This window comes from Bos indicus, chromosome 2 (genome assembly GCF_029378745.1).
Source record: "Bos indicus isolate NIAB-ARS_2022 breed Sahiwal x Tharparkar chromosome 2, NIAB-ARS_B.indTharparkar_mat_pri_1.0, whole genome shotgun sequence".
Lineage (NCBI taxonomy): Eukaryota > Metazoa > Chordata > Mammalia > Artiodactyla > Bovidae > Bos > Bos indicus.
Window position 1 is genome coordinate 27,076,120 of NC_091761.1, and position 14,599 is coordinate 27,090,718.

At 39.7% G+C, this 14,599-nt stretch overlaps 1 protein-coding gene across 2 annotated transcripts in view; it reads left to right on the forward strand.

The window, feature by feature from the left end:
• The first annotated feature begins 3,337 nt into the window (after positions 1-3,337).
• Positions 3,338-14,599, forward strand: part of ABCB11 (ATP binding cassette subfamily B member 11) — a 100,349-nt gene continuing 89,087 nt past the window's right edge. For both annotated transcript variants that reach the window (XM_070803738.1, XM_070803759.1), the window contains exon 1: positions 3,338-3,490. The gene's annotated coding sequence lies outside the window, so the exon portion shown is untranslated. The remainder of the gene's footprint in view (positions 3,491-14,599) is intronic.

Genomic DNA, 14,599 nt, shown 5'->3' on the forward strand with positions numbered 1-14,599 from the left:
TCTTTTAATTTCATTGCAATCACCATCTGCAGTGATTTTGGAGCCCAGAAAAATAGTCAGCCACTGTTTCCACTGTTTCCCCATCTATTTGCCATGAAGTGATGGGACCGGATGCCATGATCTTCATTTTCTGAATGTTGAGCTCTAAGCAGACTTTTTCACTCTCCTCTTTCACTTCCATCAAGAGGCTCTTTAGTTCTTCTTCACTTTCTGCCGTAAGGGTGGTGTCATCTGCATATCTGAGGTTATTGATATTTCTCCTGGCAATCTTGATTCCAGCTTGTGCTTCATCCAGCCCAGCGTTTGTCATGATGTACTCTGCATATAAGTTGGAAATCAGCATAACACCCAACATGGTGTCACGTAAATAATTTTTTTAAATTATGTATTTATTTATTTTTGGCTGTGCTGAGTCTTCATTGCTGTGCACAGACTTTCTCTAGTTGCAAAGACTGGGGACTACCGTTTAGTTGTGGTGCACGGGCTTCTCATCGTAGTGGCTCCTCTTGTTGTGGAGCATGGGCTCTAGGCACTCGAGCTTCCATATTTGCTGCCGGTGGGCTCAGTAGTTGTGGCTCATGGGCTCCAGAGCCCAGGCTCAGGAGCTGTGGTGTACTGGCTTAGTTGCCCTGCAGTGTGTGCGGTCCTCCCAGACCAGGGATTAAACTGGTGTCTTGCATTGCAAGGCAGATTTTTAATCACTGGATTACCAGGGAATCCCAATAATTTGTTTTGAATGGTGTAAGGAAGGAAAGTAATGCAGCTTCTTTTGTTTCTTCCATAGTGAGTGCCCATAATGATCTGCAATACAAGTTTTTAAACAATCACTGGCCAAATTCTTCCTTGAGGCATTTTGAGGCATGATTTTGAAATGTCCAAATTGGTCTACTGTGACTTCTGAGGCTCTACAATAGGGGTTCTCAAGCTTCAGTATGCCAGGGACCACCCCCAGAATTTCTGATTCAGTAGGCCTGAGTCGAGCCCAGATTTTCTATTTCTAACAGATGCTGCTGCTGGTGGTCTAGTCATCGCAGCTTGAGAAGCTCTGCCCTACTTCCACCACACTGATACCATCTACTACTGCTTCCCTGCTTACTCTACTCCACATGCTCCCCTGCTTACTCTACTCCACATGCTCCCCTGCTCCAGGGCTTTTGTGTTTACTGTTTTCCCAGATACTCCTGGACTTTCTTCCTTATCTCAGGTCATTCCTTATATGTCATCTTTCCATTCACCTGATTTCTAATGACAACACTTTCCACCCCCTCTCCCACCTGCCACATACATATACATATGCACACATTCACACACACACGCTCACACATACACACTCCTTATCAAATCCCTTTCCTGATGTTTTCCTCCATAGGGTTTATCACAACCTGACATATATGTTTTCTTTGTTTACTGTCTAACTCCTGTCCACACCAGAACAAAGATTCCTGAGGACAAGGATTCTCATTCATTCCTGTGTCTCAGAGGAATGAACAGTGTTTGGCACATAGTAAGCACTCAAACAGTAGTTGATGTTTTAACTGGAGGCCAGCAGGGACTATAACCCTATTGTCTTCAGACCATGAACCATAAAGAAAACACTCCTACTGCTGAAACAAAACAGGAATGATTAACATGGCATTCACTCTGCCTGGGCTGACTCAGTCGAGGGGCTGGAGTTGAAGGAGCAAAGGAAGACACCATTAGCCCTCCCAGAGGCCCTGGACAGGTCACTGTCCTGTCCTTACTTCTCATCTACAGGATGAGGGGGTTGGATGAAGTGTCTACAATCTTGTTTCCTGCTCTAAAACTCCAGGCTTCGTCTTCCTCCAGGTCTACATGCCCCACAAAGGGAAGCTTAGGACAGGACCAGTGAGAAGCTCTGCTCAGTTTTCTCCTGAGCATTTTCATCCTTTGGCTGTTGTCAACAATTTCACCAAAACAAAGTTAGCAAAATTCTGCTGAGACTCTTCTCCCAATCAAAAGGATGATCCCACAGCAGTGCTGCCTTTTTGGTTTTGTGTCAAGTTCTTTGTCCTGTGTCCTAATTGGTGCCACACCCAACATTATTCTAGCTTCATTGCCTCAGAAGTCAACCCACTCCTGGGATTCTCAAACCAGTTCAGATAGGGGACCATCAAGAAATCTTTCTCATCTTTGCTGACCTTGATATATTGAGACTTTAACACCTAAATATAATAACCCACAAAATTTGGGGCTAAATCACAAACTGTCTTATATATAGAATCCAGTAGAGACAAACAGTAGTGGAAGCTGAATTACAAAGGAAGCCTTATGGCAGAAAAATTTGTAATTTAAAAATTTCGATATTATCATTTAAGTTGATCTTACTTTCTTTAAACTGAGAAGCACTGGTTGGTCCACAGCATTTCAGAGTATGGGGTGGAAGAGGGTTAGCTTAGAAGGGTGAGGAGCGTAGGTTCCGAAGCCACTGGTTATAAGAACTTGTGTGGACTATTCACCTCTCTGAGTTTCAGTTTCCTCCACTATGAAATGGGGATGCCGATGACAGCACCTAACTCCTATGGTTGTGGAGAAGTCCAAATAAGGTGGTACTCTTAAACTCTTAAACCGAGCCAGGTACTCAATAAGGGGATGACTAACGTTGGCTGTTACTATTCATTGCTGAAGGTCATAGTGAGACGTGTTTAGGAAAGGGTTTGCTCAGGAGAGGGAGAGAGAAGAAATGGGAGCCTTTGAGAAGATGGAAGGGCCAACAAGAAGGGAGAGGAACAGATACGAGTGGCAGCACAAAGCTGTTGGAGAAGCTATATGTATTGATTTGACTTGGTTTTCTATTCATTTAAAACTTTTAAAAAGAAAGCCTTACACAGGGCTTCCTTTGGCAGGTACAGCCTGAGGTTATTGACTCTTCAGACCAGGGTGCAAGGGTCATCTGAGCACTCAGACTTTTGAGCAAAAGTCTGTTTCAGGTGTTCTTTGAGATTATCTGTTTCCACGAAACTCTGGGCTTGGGGGACAGTAATATCAGGGCCCTGCACAAGGATTTTCCAAGAGTGATCTTTCAAATTGAGGAGGAAAAGTTTCAAGGTATTTTTTTTTTTGTCTGCCTTGTTACATTTTTAAGTAACTTTTCAAAAATAATGGTCTATAAGAGAAGAATTGGACACAGCCAGAATCAGTACTCTCCCCGGGCACTCCAGCTCCCTTCCTTCGAAGCCAAGTCAACACAGTCCAAAGCCAGTTGACACTGTCAGAGAGCTTCCCAAGAACATCGTGTTTGCTGTTATTATTTTGAATGCATTCAACTTTTCCTCAGGTGTCACTGAACTCTGCTCAGTCTGGCCTTCGGGGCATTGACCCTTAAGCAAATAGATAGTGTTCTCAAAAAAGCTTGAATTCTGTTCAGGGCTTTAAATGAGGAAAACTGGAGTTGGAACAGGTTGGAAAACCTTTTGACTCTCTACAGTGGAGTCCATTATTTCTTCTGGCTTCTTCAAGTTCCTGTTCCCAGGTAAGTGATTTATACTGTCTAGAGGATTGGAAGACTATGTCTGCAAGTCCAATTCCCCTTTAAGTCTTACTTTGTGGGGTGTTGTGTTTCTGACTCATAAAGGCTGGCATCTTGTTATACAAGAACAATGCTACAAGGCTTGGATAGGAACTTGCAGAATACATTAATGATTTCATAATATATATGATACAGATGACTATTGTTTTCTATCTCATTTATAGTAATGCTTTTTTTAATGCATCAATTCTCTTGAGAATATATGTGTGTGTGTGTGTGTGTGTGTGTGTGTGTGTGTGTGTGTGTGTTGGGGGCTGGTGTATAGGAGCATATGGTGCGAATGGGTGAACAGATTGAATAATCTGTCCAAAGTGTAAATGCTAGCAAACTTTTTAAACTTGGCTTTACGAGAGCGCAGTTGTGTTTTTCACTGACCACCACAAAATCCTACCCCAGAAAGCTGCTGCTGCTTTAATACAGAACTATACCAACTCCATCCTCCTAGTTTTCAATAATTTAGATACTGAGCTATGGATTCATGGCTAGAAGCGGAAAAGTTGGATTCTAGAATCTAACTTCCATTTTCAGTTTCCCTAGCCAGTAGAAATCACATGTTGCTGATGATTTGAACACATTGATCAAATATCATTTACTTTAAGACTGAGTATGAAGTGAGGCATTTCTAAACATTTTGAGGGTGGAAGAGCCTTCTAGACATTTTAGAGACAAATTATAATGATTGTCCTTAGAACTCTTAATATTGGAAACTGATAGTGGTTATTATTAAACTTTTAAAGTATTGACTTTTTTACAGGCTTATGCTTAATAGAAGTTCTTTAGTGTGCATCCACCCTCGTCCCTACCCTCCAAACTCCAGACTTATACTCCGCCCTGTAACACTCCTGTTTTAAGCTTCCATCTCCCTGCCTAGGGGATTATGCTCCCCTCCCCACCCTACTCAGTTGTAAGCCCTTGAATAATTTGTGTATCCTACTACGAAGAGTGACAGTGACAAATATTTGCTGATGCATGCTGGAAGTGGACTTGGAAGCAATTTAGGAAGAAAACATTGCCCACTTTGTGGTTTTCGAAGACCTTGAAATTGTTAGAAAATGCCAAGTCCTATTTCGGTAATCAAGTGTTAGGGTTATGTTGCTTTATGAAGGTGAAAGAACTATGCATGTAGAGTTGAAGTGCTGGGAGGAACTTTGGCGTTAAATCCTATTTTCCTCAAGTGCAGTTCATTAGTTCTCCATCTGAACTGTGACTCTGTGAAGCAGGGCTACCGGTGTGCACCTCAAGAATCACTGTGTATTTCTTTCCCTTCTCCATGGGCTGTAGTCTCCAGGGCTGAAGGGCCTCAGTTTCATTATCCCTGGACAGTGTCTTACTTTATTGACACACACTGTCACCCCACAACTTTTTTATCTGCAAGGCAGTATTTTTCTATTTTTCTTGCTTTTTAGTATAAATCAGTATTTCTTTCCTCCTCTGATGATCCTTGGGAGAAAGAAATCATTGGCTGGGTTTGATAATAACAAAGGGTGCCCTTCCTACATCACTACGTGTCAGCAGTGAAAGACATTTCAAAGGCTCTTTAAAAAAAATTAGAATTTGTGGTTTCAAAAGGAACTTGAAAATATTCATGCTGGGATATGGGGTGAAGGAGGCCATGTCTCACATCTCCTCACTCCCCATCACCCCACACCTCAGCTCTCCATGGCTGCAAGTGTGTGTAGATCTTCCTAACCATTGAAGCCTAAATGTGGAAAAACCTTTGCTTTTTCCTCCTGAACTCAGTCTAGGCAAGATCAACATGTTTCAAAAATAGTATTCTGAAGAAAATGAACGCAGAACAAATCTCCCTGAAGAAAATTCAAAGCCAAGAAGAGTGGTAGACTTGAGGAGCCATGTCCTAAATTGACAAGAGCCGGGCCCCGTTGGCTTGGCTGTCCCATCACACAGCCGTTTCCTTTGGTCACCTCAGGCCAGGTTGCCCGGGAGTGAGGTGACCTGGGTATGCTCCTGGCCTGGTAGATGGGGGGCACCACTGCTGGGTCTGGGGGATTTCTATCCTTCCCAACCTGGTCTCTTACTCTAAGAGTATGGACTTATCAGAGTGTTGTGGGTTTTTTTGAAAGTATAAATACGATTATATGCTTTCTTTTCCTGAAAGTCCTTATTAAAGGCCTAAGTCCTCAACATTATTAAGGATTTCAGTCTCCTGAGGAATGAGGCAGCCACATTGTCCACAGCTGTTCCATCCACTGTCCTTCAGACTCACTGGACACCCTTGGGTCCTTATGTATTGTCTCTCAAGTCCGGGCCTTTGCATGAGCCTGGAACTCCTCTTCTCCTGTTTCCTTGGCTAACTTGCCCTGTTTTCAAGGTCTCATCTTAAAAGCACTGGTTGCAAAGCCTTCCCCAACTCTCCAGGTGGGGACAGGGCCCTGCTTGAGGGTCTTGGAGATGCCTGCACTTCTCCTTTCCTCCATGTCATGGGGTTTATTTCTCATGTGTCATCTGTCTTCCCTGCACGATGTGAGCTCCATGAGGACAGGTAGGTTGGAGGGCCTGTGCTCCATTAGGTTTTTAGGTTGGTGAGAACCTTTCAGGTTCTCAAAGGTTTCTCCCCAGGCTTCAGGCTGTTCTGAACTGACCTAATAATGCAGGGGTCTGCAAATATATCAGTGAATATTTTAAGCATCGGTGGGAAGGTGGGAATCATCTCTGTCACAGTAGCTCTGATCTGCCATTGTAGCCCCAAAGCAGCCAAGGACAAAGCAAAAACAAATGGGCGTGACTGAATTCTAGTAAAACTGTATGTATAAAAACAGGCAGTGGGTTGAAGGCCTCTATTATTGTCATATCCTTCAGCCTGGAAGGATTCCAGCTCCCAGGAGAACTATTTTTACCTTGACATTTCTTTTCCCTCCCTGCCTCCTTCCTTCCTTGCTCCCTCCCTTTCTTTCTCCCCTTCTCTCTTGCCTTCTTCTCTCCTCCCTCCTTCCCTTCTTTCTTTCCTTCCTTTCTTTCTTTCCTTCCTTTCTTTCCCCCTTTTCCTACACTGTCAATAGCCAGTTGCTAGTGTTGACCCAGTCTTCAGTGAAGGTCAGCCCACTCATCTGTTGCTCCAGACTGGTGTCTTGAAGTCACACCAGCAGCCTCGTTGGGCACTTAGGATCTTTGATTAGCTCCTGGCACGGCCTGTGGAACGATCTCCTCCAGTTTTGACAGCCTCAACCCCTGGATCCACTGGTCCCTTAGCCCTCTCTCTGAGGTCTGTCAATGTTCCCAGTTCGCTCAGGTGACCCATTCAGGTGCTGCTGTCTGCTTACTCTCTCTCCTCCCTGGCAGTGGTCTTCCAGAATGTTGTTGCTAAAGTTCTAAGGTAGAAAAATCCTTGATGTGTCTACCAAAGGGTTTCCCTTATGGCTCAGGCAGTAGAGAATCCTCCTGCAAGGCAGAAGACCTGGGTTTGATCCCTGGGTTGGGAAGATCCCTTGGAGAAGGGAATAGAAGCCCACTCCAGCATCCTTTCCTGGAGAATCCCATGAGCATAGAAGCCAGGCAGGCTATAGTCCATGGGATTTCAAAGAGTCAGACTTGACTGAGCAACTAACACTATGTCTACCAATAAAGATCAGGAGACTGTTCTCTAATGTGGATTTCTATGTTGATAAGATTACACATTTTATCAAAGAAAAAGAAACTTCAACCCTGAATAGTTAAACAGAAGCACATTGTAGTATATGAGTCATAGACCATGCGCCATTTGGCAGAGGGGGAAATTTGTGTTGGCATGAGCAATTCAGAATTGTTGGAGGATTCCATGATTAGGTGGCCAAAATCTGCTGACCAGTGCTTAGAAATCTTGCTTTCCCACTTTGAGCATCTAGATTCTCTTAAGTTTATCAGAAGACCATATTTTTTTCTGGAAGACATTAAAAACTCAGTCTGTTTTCAAAGAGATTTTTCAGAGATGAGGATAATTTACTACATAAGAAGGTGGAGTGAGGAACCTCCCTGGTGGCCCAGTGGTTAAAACTTTGCCTTCTGGTGCAAGGGGTACAGGTTTTATCCTGTCAGGGAGCTAAGATTCCTCCATACCTAGCGGCCAAAAACCCGAAATTTAAGTAAAAGAAGCTGTATTGTAAGAAATTCACTAAAGACTTTAAAAATGGCCCACATCAAAAGAAAAAAAAATCTTAAAAAAAAAAGGTAGTGTGAAAAGGAAATAGCTCGATACCTTTTAACTCTGAGTTCTCTGGTGTGGGTTAAAGTACAATTTTGTTATTACAAATTAAGAAACCTTAATTAAAACTTCCTGCAATGTATGATACCCAAGTACCTTCCCCACACTTCAGGAAGCTCAAGAACCAATTGTTAGCTTAGAGATAATAGCTGAGACAGTACAATTAGATGACTTGATATCAGCTTGCATTCTTAAGTCATAAATCTTAAATCAGGTGAGGAGGAGGCATAGTCTCATTACCCTGTGTAACAAATGTTTGTCACTGAAATCTAGGTTCCTGCTCTTTTCAGGGTTTCATAGACTAGCAGAGATGTTCTCCAGCATCAGCTATATGAGTTTCCTGGAATCTAATCTAATAAAAAGGGAATTAATCAGTGGGAAAATACATGGTCTACTGATACATCAGACTACACTTACAATGATATGAGGCCATTCATCTAATATCAGAAACATTGTTCCTTTTTTTTTTTTCTCTGAAAAATACCAGGGGCAAAGCCTTCATTGATTCTTTCTAGTCATTTTGATGTCTCCTTGCACTTTCCCAAAAGCAGTGTTAGAAATTTGCCACTGTCTTTGTGGATGCATGCAAGTAATTAATATTCTCCACACAATGACCTTTAAAAGCCATCATGGCCATTTCAGCACTGGCCACAGAGAAGACAGCTAGCTCTCATTTCTGACTGAGCACCTGAGGCATGTCTTGTAGCACTGGAGAGTGTGTGTCTTTTAAAATACAGCTCCTTAGGGTGGACTACCGAAGTTCAGAGTGATGCACTGAACTCTGAGAAAGAAAACAAACAGACGAACAGCTCCAGATATTTGGTCGCTGACCTGGAACTCAGAGCTAAACTGTATTATTTGCTTATTAGAAATAAGCGATCTCTGTACATAATGTATATCAGAATGCCTTTAAAGGTTAACTATATACGTCATACAAGCAAGTTGTACCTTCTTTCTTTTTTCCTCTGTGCTACACAGTGTTCTTATTAGCCATCTCTTCCACACAAGTAGTGTATCTATGTCAATCTCAATGTCTCCACTCATCCCTTGGTATGCACATCCCATGTACTCTACCTCTGTTTTGCAAGCAGGTTCATCTGTACTATTTCTCTAGATTCCACATGTATATATTAATATACAATACTTGTTTTTCTCTTTCTGACTTATTTCCCTCTGTATGGCAATTCCATCCATGTCTCTGAAAATGGCACACTTTGTTCCTTTTTATGACTGAATAATATTCCATTGTATCTATGTACCACATCTTTATCTGTTCTTTTGTTGAGGGGGAGTTAGTATTTAATGGGGACAGAGTTTCTGGAGACGGATGATGGTGAGAGTTGCACAAAACTATATATGTACTTACTGCCTCTGAACTGTACAGTTAATTGTGGTTAAAATAGTATGTTTTATATTATGTGACTTTTTACCACACACACACAAAACATTAAAAAACAAAAGCATCAGGACCAAAAAAAGAAATAATTTCATAGAATACTCACTGTATTGCTCAATGTGCTCTAAGGTAACAGAAACAGTGGGATTATATATAGATACATAGAAAGAGATTTATTGTGAGGGATTGAGTCACACGACTACAGAGGCCAAGGAGTTATTGATCTGCTGTCTGCAAGATGCAGGCCCAGGGAAGTCACGGGTATAGTTCCAGTTCAAATCTAAAGGTCTAAGAACCAAGGGAGCTGTTGGCATAAGTCTCAGTTGGAATCTGAAGGCCCAAGAACCAGGAGAGCAAATGTTGGAGGGCAAAAAAAGTTGGATGTCCCAGCTAAGGCAAATGGGTAAATTCACCCTTCCTCAGCCTTAAAAAATTAAGGCTGACATATAACATATTTGTTGGCATATAGCATTATGTCAGTTTAAGGCATATATATAATGACATGTTGATTTGACACATTTATATTTATTACAATATGATTACCACTATACTTTTAGCTAGTAACTTTATCATATCACATAATTATTATTATTTGTTTTGTGGTGAGAACATTTGAAATCTAGTCCCCTAGCAACTTTGAAGTCTACAGTAGAGTATTGACTGCCATTACTGTGCTGTACATTAAATCTCCAGATTGTAAAATGGAGATCACAAAAATCACTATATTCGGAAGGAAGTAAAAGGCAAGCAGACCTCATATGAACCCTAATGTATAGAACAGCTGGGGAAATAGAGATGGAGAGTGAGAGACTAGGTTGGTTTATTAGCTTCTGCTTAACAGGTGATCTGAGGAGGGCAGGTGGGGATGGGGTGGGGGAACTTGGTTGCCAAGCCTGAAGGGCAAAGGGAGCTTTCTCTGCCTTCTCCTTTTGGGACAGCTGATGTACAGACTCAGTTTCCTGTCATTTTTATACCTATCCTGCAAGGTGAATTATACCACCATCACCTTCATTGCCTGACTTAAAAGGTAGAGAAGTCAGGGCCCAGAGAAAGGTTAAAAAGCATATCCAACAACACAGAGCGAAGCTGTAGGCAGTAACAGAATCTGAGAAACTCCAAAGTTCGCAGACAAGACACTACACCAATGGCCTCTAAACACTGCCAAATATTTGCACACCATTGGAAAGAAATCTTTCTAAATGAAGCCAGGAAAAAAAAATTGGAGACTGAATTTTTTCATAAAAGTCTTATTTTAAAATTAGGAAATGAAATATTATAACCATTGTTAAAGTTTTGTTATTATCCCCTTATCAAAGAGTTTCTTAGCTTCTTGAAAAAGTTTTTGGTCAAAATTTCAAAAATGGTGTGACCACCAAACATTGCAGACTGAATGTATTGTTGCTATAGTAAAGAAATTTTGTTGTTGGATAAAGAATTTTGAATTAGCTATTTTTTTTTACTGACCTGATAAACTACATAATTAATGTTTCTCACTCTACTTATTATCGTTTATTTTTAATTTTTTTTTAATAAATCATGTTGAAAGGTACTATTATCTTGATAGTACTTTTGATATGATGTAATGAGAAGGATACTTTACCTCCATGGTCTTCCTCTCCAAAACACACAACCCTTGTCTAATTATGAGAAAAACAGCAGATAAATCCCAATTTAAGGAACATTCTACAAAACAACTCCTCAGTACACCTCAAAACTGTCAAGATCATCAAAAACAAGACAGTTGTAAGAAATTGTCATGGTTAAGAGAAGCTTACAGAGATTTCACAACTTAATGTACTGTGTTTATAGCTTCCCAAAGCTTTGTACTGCTGGATATTTAATCTTTGCCAGTATTTCAGTGAGCTTTTTTAGTATTTGTCATTGATCTGTATCCAAATTTATTCATTGGACTACAATATAATGGTTTTTTTCTAATTTTATGAGCTTTTAAATTTCAGGAAATTAATTCTGATTAAATATCTCTTTCATCTATCAAAATGATCAAAAATGTTTACATTAGATAATCATTGCATTTCTGGTATCAGCATTTCTCACTATATTTTTTTCATAAACTGCTAAATTATGCTGAATATATTTAGTATTTTAAAATCCATTTTCAAAGTAATTATAGTTCTGTTTTTTTTCCTTATAGCATTTCTTCTTGTTCTGATGTCAAGGTTATACTTGTGTTACAAAATGAATTAGGTAGCAGTTTCCCTGGCCCACGCTGAACTTGCTGTATTCTGCATCTAGTGGCTGCATTTACAAAGGAGCACTGAAGCCGACCCACAGTATTTAACAGTATGTGGCTGTCGTTGGTCAGCTTCACTGACCCGAGAATGTCACCAGTGGGTCGTGCCCTTCTACTGGTTTTTAGTTTTACTCACTTAAAAAAATCAATCACATAAACAAGCAGGAGCAGATGAGAAGAAAGAACAAATGAAAAACAGCTATCCGCCTATCAACCAGAGAAACCCATAGTCAATGGTTTGGGATTATTATTTCCTAATAATTAAACTCTTTCATGGGATTATCAACTAACTGAAAAGCCTGCTTTTGTCTGAGATTGTTAGTTAAGGAAATTTCTTGAACCACATTGTTCTGTTTGGCTACATTGATTAAAGATGAGAAAATAAATAATAGTTGCAATGATTTAAAACATTTTTATTTATTTTTAATTGGAGGATAATTGCTTTACAGTATTGTGTTGGATCTGCCATATATCAACATGAATCAGCCATAGGTATACATATGTCCCCTCCCTCTGGAAGTTCCCTCCCATCTCCACCTGATCCCAGCCCTCTAGGTTTTTACAGAGCACTGGTTTGAGCTCCCTGAGTCATACAGCAAATTCACACTGGCTATTTATTTTACATATGGTATGTATATGCCTCCGTGCCACACTCTCCATTCGTCCCACCCCTCCTCCCCCCACTGCTATGTCCACAGCTGTTCTCTATGTCTGTGTCTCCATTGCTGCCGTGCAAATAAGTTCATCAGGACCATCTTTCTAGATTTCATATATATGCATTAATATATGGTATTTGTTTTTTTCTTTCTGACTCACTTCACTCTGTATAATAGACTCTAGGTTCATCTTCTTTTTAGAACTGACTCAAATGCATTCCTTTTTATGGATGAGTAATATTTCATTGTAAATATGTACTACAGCTTCTTTATTCCATTCATCTGTTGATGGACATCTAGGTTGCTTCCTTGTTCTAGCTATTGTAAATAGTGCTGCAATGAATATTGGGATACATGTGTCTTTTTCAGTTGTGGTTTTCTCGGGGTATATTTCTCAGGGTACTGGTCTTTCAGTAGTGGGACTTTTGGGTCATATGGTAGTTTTATTCCTAGTTTTTTAAAGGAATCTCCATACTGTTCTCCATAGTAGCTGTATCAATTTACATTCCCTTCAACAGTGCAAGAGAGTTCCTTTTTTTCCACATTCCAGCATTTATTGTTTATAGATTTTTGGATGATGGCCATTCTGACTGGTATGAGGTGATATCTCATTATAGTTTTGATTTGCATTTCTCTACTAATGAGTGATGTTGAGCATCTTTCCATATGTTTATTAGCCATCTGTATGTCTTCTTCATTGAAATGTCTGTTTAGGTCTTCTGCCCCTTTTTTGATTGGGTTGTTTGTTTTTCTGGTATTGAGTTGCATGAGCTGCTTGTATATTTTGAAAATTAATCCTTTGTCTGTTGTTTCATTTGCTATTATTTTCTCCCATTCTGAGGGTTGTCTTTTCACCTTGTTTATAGTTTCCTTTGCTGTACAAAGTTTTTAAGTTTAATTAGGTCCCATTTGTTTATTTTTGTTTTTATTTCCATTACTCTGGAAAGTGGGACATAGAGGATCTTGCTGTGATTTATGGCATAGACTGTTCTGCCTATGTTTTCCTCTAAGAGTTTCTGGCCTTAGATTTAGGTCTTTAATCCATTTTGAGTTTAGTTTTGTTTCTTATGTTAGGAAGTGTCTTAATTTCATTCTTTTAACATGTAGCTGTCCAGTTTTCCCAGAAGAACTTATTGAAGAGACCATCTTTTCTCCATTGTATATTCTTGCTTCCTTTGTCAAAGATAAGGTGCCCATAGATGCATGGGTTTATCTCTGGGCTTTCTATCTTATTCCATTGCTCTATATTTCTGCTTTTGTGAAAGTACCATACTGTTTTGATGACTGTAGCTTTGTAGTATAGTCTGAATCAGGCAGGTTGATTCCTCCAGTTTCAATCTTCTTTCCCAAGACTGCTTCAGCTCGTCAGAGTCTTTTGTATTTCCATACAAATTGTGAAATTTCTTGTTCTGGTTCTGTGAAAAATACCATTGGTAATTTGACAGGGATTGCACTGAATCTGTAGATTGCTTTTAGTAGTATAGTCATTTTCACAATACTGATTCTTCCAACACAGGAACATGGACTATCTCTCCATCTGTTTATGTTGTCTTTGACTTCTTTCGTCAGTGTCTTATAGTTTTCTGTATACAGTTCTTTTGTCTCCTTAGGTAGGTTTATTCCTAGGTATTTTATTCTTTTTGTTGCAAGGGTAAATGAGATTGATTTCTTAATTTCTCTTTCTGATTTTTCATTGTTACTGTATAGGAATGCAAGTGATTTCTGTATGTTGATTTTGTATCCTGCAACTTTACTAAATTGACTAGCTCTAGTAATTTTCTGATAGTATTTTTAGGGTTTCTATGTATAGTATCATGTCTTCTGTAAACAGTGAGCATTTTACTTCTTCTTTTCCAATCTGGATTCCTTTTATTTCTTTATAATCTTTCTCTGATTGCCCTGGATAGGTCTTCAAAAACTATGTTGAATAATAGTGGTGAGAGAGGGCACCCTTGTCTTATTCCTGATCTTAGAAGAAATGCTTTCAGTTTTTCACCATTGAGAATAATGTTTGCACTGAATTTATCATATACAGCCTTTGTTATGTTGAGGTAGGTTTCTTCTATGCCCATTTTTGGATGAGTTTTTATCATAAATGGGTGCTGAATATATTCAAAAGCTTTTTCTGCATCTATTGAGATTATCATGATTATCGTATGGTTTTTATCTTTCAGTTTGTTAATACAGTGTATCACAATGATTGATTTGTGTATATTGAAGAAGCCTTGTATCCCTGGAATAAATGCAACTTGATAATAGTGTATGACCTTTTTAATATGCTGTCGAATTCTGTTTGCTAGAATTTTTTTGAGGATTTTTGCATATATGTTCATCAGTGATATTGGCCTATAATTTTATTTTTTGTGTGATGTCTTTATCTGGTTTTGGTATCAGGGTGATAGTGGCCTTGTAGAATGAGTTTGGAAGTGTTCTTTCCTCTGCAATTTTTTGAGAAGGATAGGCATTAGCTCGTCTCTAAATGTCTAACAGAATTCACCTGTGGAGCCAATTGGCCCTGTGCTTTTGTTTTTTGAGGGATTTTTTGACCACAGTT